Raw genomic sequence first — 7,889 nt, 5'->3', positions numbered from 1 at the left:
AATTGGGTTTTACTTCCCTCGAAGACTGTTGCGATCCCCTATACTTGTGGGTCATCAGTATCACATCATCACTATCTTTTACCTTTTTACTGTCAAGTAGTGTCATATCATGAGTAGGGAAGTTATCATATATGATGGATTGCAGTGTGGAAGTATCTCTCTTTTAGTTGGTTATCTATGTATCCCTTGGTGTGAGTTATCGTTATGAACTATTAATGAGAAGTTTTATCATTTACTTTTGCACACCTTATTTTAGTTTGCAATTTCTGTTATATGATTGATCTTGTTGTTAGTATTGATATCACTTTGGGAGCATCAAGTAAATCTATTTGGTTTTGGCAAACTTAGCATTGGTCAACAACAATAATACTTTGAGGCGTAAGTAGAAAAGAGGGAAGTACATGTAGATATATTATTTCATTATCTTTATTTCTTGTTAGCTAATGAGCTTAGTATTCTGAAGTTAAAATTGTTTGTGCTCACAAGGAAGATGCATGATTGTTTCTATCACATGTATATTTGTTTGTTTCCCTCAACTCTTATGCTTGCTAACCAACCTTGCTAGCCAAAGACCCAGTCCTGAGAGGGAATGCTTCTCGTGCATCCAAAACCTTAAACCAAACCCATGCCATTTGTGTCCACCATAACTACCTATTATGTGGTATTTTGCGCCACTCCAAGTAAATATTTCATGTGCTACCTTTAAACAATTCAAAAGTTATTATCTCTTATTTGTGTCAATGTTTTATAGCTCATGAGGAAGTATGTGGTGTTTTATCTTTCAATCTTGTTGAACAGACTTTCACCAATGGACTAGTGGCATATACATCCGCTTATCCAATAATTTTGCAAAAAGAGCTGGCAACGGGGTGCACAGCCCCAATTAATTAACTTTCATTAATAATTCTCTTCACATGTTTTGCCCTGATTTATCAGTAAGCAACTTAATTTTGCAATAGACACTCCTCTATGGTATGTGAAATGTTGGAAGGCACCCGAGGATTCGGTTAGCCATGGCTTGAGAAAGCAAAGGTTGGGAGGAGTGTCATCCATAAATAAAACTAAAGTACATGTGTAAACAAAGGATATGAGGGATGATCTACCTTGTTGGTAGAGATAATGTCCTTCATGGGAGCCGCTCTTTGAAAGTCTGTTTGACAAGGGGGTTAGAGTGCCCACTACCATTCGTTGACAACAACAAACACCTCTCAAAACTTTATTTTTTATGCTCTCTATATGATTTCAAAACTTGAAAAGCTTTAGCACATGATTTAATCCCTGCTTCCCTCTGCGAAGGGCCTATCTTTTACTTTTATGTTGAGTCAGTAAACCCATTTCCCTCTATCTCAAGCAAGCAATTGAGTTGTTGTGATCCAACCATTTATATTGTGATCTATTTAATCATGTCTTTTATTCTTCCTTGTTTAGTACAAATTTTATCTGAATGAATATAACTTTGAAGGTTATCAATAATCATGAGGAGATTGTTATGATTGAGCATGTAAGTTACTGCCATATAAGCTCTAATATAAAGGCTCGCTCGAAAGATAAGTACAATCTGTTAATTGTTCTTTGACCAAGAACGAAGTTTGCCATCACCAATTATGATTTCCTATGCACCTTTATTTGTGATTTCCCTTTACTTGTTTCAAGTTGAGTTATATGAGGAAGTTGTTTACTAGAATGTCTTGTGTGAATTAATAAATGTGATGCTTCTTGTCCGTATTTTATTTATCGACTCTTCACTCCATAAATATGTGGTCTTGTTTACTGAGTTCAGTTTCGCTTGGGGACAAGCGAGGTCTAAGCTTGGGGGAGTTGATACGTCCATTTTGCATCACTATTTTATACTCCCTCCGTTCCTTTCTATAGTGCCTATAGATTTTTGGCATTTGTTTCAGAATATAAGGTTGTAGCTTAGCTTTTTTTCAATTACCCCCTCCCGGATCAGCTCCCAAATCGTCCAGTTCCCAAATTTGTTATGGTAAGTTAGGAAGATATGGATTTCCCAAATTTTACGTTGATCTCAAACTGTTCAGTTAGTGGTCTAGTGTAAAAAATACTCTTGCGCTAATTTCCGTGCCAAAAAACAATAGGCACTGTAGAATGGAACAGAGGGAGTATCATAATTTACTGTTATTCATTGATATATTCCATATTTAGAGATGATACTTATGTTATTTCACCTATTTTGCATGTTTCATGATTATTGGAGAATTACTCACCGGAGTCAGAATTCTGCTGGAAAAAGCACCGTCGGGATACAATATTTCTGAAGATCAACAATTGACGGAAAATATACCGAAGCTCCTATTTTTCCAGATGACGGAGCCAGCCAAAAGGGGAGACCGAGGAGGGCCGCCATGGGCCCTCCCCATGGGCCGGCGCGCCCACCAATGCTGGCGCGCCGCCACGTGGGGAGGGGGCCCACGACCCCCTTAGCCATCGCCCTTTCGCGTACTTCATCTCCCAGAAACCCTAAGGTGCGGAAGATCATCGAGGATAGTCATCGCCGCCTCCTCGAGGCGGAAACTAGAGAGAAAAGAGCTCTCCAGCAGGCAGAAATCTGCCGGGGAAATTCCCTCCCGGAGGGGGGAAATTGTCGCCATCGTCACCGTCATCGAGCTGGACTTCATTGGGATCATCATCATCATCTCCACCACCGACACCGTCATCTCCACCGCTGCACCTCGTCTCCGCTGTAACATCTAGAGTTGAATCTTGAGTATTTCATAGGGGAAACTCTCCCGGTGTTGATTAATTACTCCTTGTTATTGATGCTATTGAGTGAAACCGCTGAATCAAGGTTTATGTTCAGATTGTTATCCATCATCATATCACCTCTGATCATGTTCCATATGATGACTTGTGAGTAGTTCGTTTAGTTCTTGAGGACATGGGTGAAGTCTAAATGTTAGTAGTGAACTATGTTGAGTAATATTTAATGGTTTGATATTTAAGTTGTGGTGTTATTCTTCTAGTGGTGTCATGTGAACGTCGACTACATGATACTTCACCTTTATGGGCCTAGGGGAATGCATCTTGTATTCGTTTGCTAATAGTGGGGTTGCCGGAGTGACAGCAACCTGAACCTCCGTTGGTATATCGATGCATGAGGGATAGCAAGATCTCAGAGTTTAAAGGTCTGTGGTTAGATTTATCTTAATTACTTTCTTGTATTTGTGGATGCTTGCAAGGGGTTTAATCACAAGTATGTATTAGTCCTAAGAAGGGCGGTGCATTAGCATAGGTTCACCCACACAACACTTATCAAAACAATGAAGATTAATCAACTATATGAAGCGAAAGAACTAGACTAAATTCCTGTGTGTCCTCAAGAACGTTTGGTCAACATAAGTAAACAAACCGGCTTGTCCTTTGTGCTAAAAAGTATTGGGCCACTTGCTGCAATTATTATTCTCGCATTTTACTTACTTGTATTTTATTTATCTGCTATATCAAAACCTCCTGAAAACTTGTCTGTGAGCATTTACAGTGAATCCTTCATCGAAACTGCTTGTCAACACCTTCTGCTCCTCGTTGGGTTCGACACTCTTATTTATCGAAAGTACTACGATACACCCCCTATATTTGTGGGTCATCAGTTCACTTGACTATTCTCTCCTTTAAGTTGTAGTGGACGATAAAAATTCATCAATTAGATATAAAGAATATAACATCAATATGTGTAAGATACGCATTCATATGGGCATCACGTCCTTACATATAGATGATGCAACACATCTCTCTTAGACTCCTAAAGACAGGGACAACTCCATGCAATCTTGTATTAAGAATTAACAGAGTATAGCCATAAGTACTTTGACATGATGTTTGAATATCAAATATGCTACCTTGAACAAACAAGATCATCACTTTTTGTCACGTGATGAATATAGCACATGCATTCACTTTATCCCTAGTGAGAAAGCAAAATAAAAGGAAAAATCATAATAGATAATGAATTTGTTGTCACTATCTAATCAATAAAATCATGTTGTTCCATCTAACAGACATAACCCCACACACTTTCTTGCATACAAGTTGGATCAGAACCAATACTTCAGAATGGGGTACATAATATGCATCTATAAATAGATCTTACACAAAGTAGAGTCAAATCTCATACACGATATCATAGAATAAAGATCCAACAAATAGGTATTACATATATGATCATAACCATGTTGGGCAGCTCATATGATACTAAGAACTATGAAGAACATGAGAGAAATAGATCAACCTACTACCAAAAACCCGTAGTCCAGAGGTGGACTACTCCCTCTTAATTAATCATGGTGATGATGACGAAGACGTTGGAGAAGGTGGAGATACCTCCGGCAGCGGCTTCAACGGAGTTTCCCCCTCCAATCTTCTCTACTACAACCTCCATTTTCGTGTTTCTGTGTTTCTGCGGCGCTCTCCTCGAGAGAACCCTCAGGGGTCATATATGTATGGTTTTTAGGTCAAAATACGTCGGTTCGCGAAAGAATCAAGCGAATTGGACGATCGACGGCTAAAAGAGGGTGGGTGGCGCGCCCCCTACGGTGAGCGTGCCACATCGCCTCTTTTGGCCCTCAGGCCACTCCAGGTCTGATCCAAAAGCCCATCTTGCTTCTTCTTGTGAAAAAATGACGTCCCGAAATCCTAGCTCAATTTTTTACTCCGTATAGGTCTCTGAATGTGAAAAATACACAAAACAGGGTTTTCCTATTCTCCAGAGTTATAAACCAAATAAAAGGGATCATTGGTAAATCCCCATAAATCAATGTAAAACATGGTATTGTCATCATATATGTTGCAAATATGTGGGAATTCATGTTAATAAAGTACAAAGATCATGTATGCATTTTACATGCATCAACATCCCCAAGCTTAACCTTTGCTCATCCTTGAGCATAAAGGTGATAAAACTAACATGAACTTTGGAGTTTATTATATTGCTTCCAGGTAATCATGCAAAGTCTTACAAGGTCCAGTCAATAAAGAATGACAATAAGAAATATGAACTCATAAAGTGATAACTCTTACATTCTACAAAGCATGCATAATAGTAAATAGCAGTGTAAGCAAATGGATGATAAGTGTTATGAATCATAAAGCATGCTTTGGAAAATCCTATAGAGATTTTTTGGAAGACTCTTTGTCCTCTCTTTTGATTCTTTTGATTCTCTTGACTCTTAAATACAAGAAAGTAAGTAGGGAATATATGTGATAGTCCTCCAACAAAATAAAAAGTAAAGATAGCATAAAACAAGATTTTGAGATATGCAATTCATGTCAACAATACTCATAAGGATGGGGTACCATGTATCTCCTAGTTATAGAGACACCTATGATTCATGTGTTTGACTTGTTATAAGGTAAGTATGCCTCAAGCCCCATCACTTAGATAACCACACCTTGTATTACTCGACTTCATATTATCACAAACATTTCAAATATTGTGTTAACCAAGAATAACACAAAGGGCTACCTCCATGATGCATGTACAAATAACAAAAGGAGACTTAGAATCTCGACTTAAGTCATCCATACCGGGACAACAAGGACAACAGTCTTGTGAGCATCCTCTCTAACTCTCTCTCTCTCACTTTTCTCTTTCTATATTTTTCTATCTTTTTCTAAATCTCTTTATTTTTTAATCTTCCTGCTTGAGGATGTTCCTTCTGAAACTTTCACCATGATTAGTCATGGTTTCAGTTAGTGCCTCAATGCACTTCTCTAACATATATGCATACTCTAGTCTTTATTTGATAAACCCCTTTATTTCATCCGAGATGGCCACCTGTTACTAGGTACAATATGATCAACTTAAATGTAAGTGCAATGTTGAAACCTATTTCCCATGAAAGCATGGTTCCAACCTATCTCATCACTCATAATCAGTCAAACCCATGATATGCATAGTGGTGTTTTCCTTCCACACCTTACTTTCCTATGAGCTTTAAATTACACAAAAAAAAAATTAAATGGTTGGGGGCATAACACACTTATTATGCTTGGAATATAAATTTCTATGTAGGTATATATGATAGACATTTGGGTTTGAGTGGAATTGAAAACAAGTCTATGCTTGTGTAAGAATTCATTCTTTGGGCTAGCAAGAGATCTTGAAGCATGCAATAGTATCCATAGAGTTATTCATTCATCATCAAACAATGATACTTAATGTTAAACATCTATGTATACTAGTGAGAAGTAGAACTAAATAAGGCACATAGCACATCATCACTCAATAAAGCATTTGAAACTAGTAGTACCATGCACAATATAAATTTTAGCTTTAAATTTTGCATCCCTCTTCATCTTTTAATAGAATGCAACTTATTTTTATTGAGGAATTCATGAATAGAGATTTTGGTCCAGTAGCTCATTCATAAGCATGAAAAGTATTCAATGTGATGGTCTTCTTAAATTTAAAACAAAACTAGACACAAAACAAATAAAGGATGCTCCAAGTTTTAGCGAGAATTCTATGTTGCTCAAAAAACAAAGTTTAGAAGTGTGGAAACCGAGAGTTTTAATATATGTCCAGTGGGGTTCCTTGGGCATCCCCGATATTATGGTCTTCACCATTCTTGGATTGATCTTGGTGTGGTGTTCATCCATTCTCCGTGAAAAAACATCAACACAAAACTTTATTCCCATTCTTTTCTATGGGGTGACATTAGTGGTACAAGGATAACATGCTTGCTACTATTTTATTTATAAATAAATTTACCTCTTCATGAACCAGAGAGAACATAATGTTCTACTCATTATAGTATATCAAAAGTTTCAAGCAAAAACCATTTTGATACTTAGAAGAATGGTTCTAACATTAAGAGACAGAATCTATCCAGAATTTTTGCCGTAGAAAAACTATTTTTTTAGACCACTTAGACATGTCAGGAATTTATCCAATTTTTTGCATAAATAGGATGAAAAGTTACAACTAATGTGAATTTATCAAGATTTTAGGAGTTACAAAAAAATCATAAAAATTGTGCACTAAAAAGTGATGCGCATGAATCAACAACTCTTATTTTGTTTTGCGACTTTTATCATCCAAATGGGTAAAAACTTGGTACTCTATTTTCAAACTAGCGAGTGAACTAAAATAAAATTAACATGCTACATCAAGCATGTAGATATAAAATAAAAATAAAAAAATCTTGGGTTGCCTCCTGTAAAGCGCTTTCTTTATAGCCATATAGGCTTACTTACTTGGTTCAAGTTGTATGGAGATCATGTGGTAGCTTAAAATCTTTGTGCTACCTCCTTCTTCCTTGGAAAGTGCTCCATACACTTCTTATGTGAGAATTGGAGTTTGACATTTCCCTCTTTTATATTGCTAATTATGTTATTAAAGATAAGATACAAAGGTATACAAAATGAAGCTATGATACCACCTAAGATTAGGGATGCTTGAATCCCCAAGATTTTAATTGTTATAGACAAGGAGACACACCATGCTATTCTAGATTTAGGATCTAGTGTCTCAGTTATATCAAAAGAGCTATATGGTTTGCTTAATCTTAAAAACATGAAAAAGTGCTCTATAGATCTTTTACTTGTTGATGATTCAACTAAAAAAATTTAACATTATAGATGAAAGAGTGCTCTAAATAATGGTATGGTTGAATTTCATATGACATATGTACCTGTGAATTTTATTGTCATGGACATGGGTAGCAATAGCTCTAGTCCTATAATTTTTGGGAGACCATTTTTGAGAACCACATGAGCTATTATTGATTCACGCTAGAAAGTTGATGTATCAATAATGTTCCCAAGAGTAGCATCGAGCCTCGAAACGGCAAGCCATGCTTCAAGCTAAGTCAATATGGATCTAATTGCTAAACTGGAGGAATGATCTCTGTCGAAGATTCTCATTCTGAAGCGGG

Source organism: Lolium rigidum, chromosome 1 (genome assembly GCF_022539505.1).
Source record: "Lolium rigidum isolate FL_2022 chromosome 1, APGP_CSIRO_Lrig_0.1, whole genome shotgun sequence".
Classification (NCBI taxonomy): Eukaryota; Viridiplantae; Streptophyta; class Magnoliopsida; order Poales; family Poaceae; genus Lolium; species Lolium rigidum.
This window is presented reverse-complemented; position numbering follows the sequence as displayed.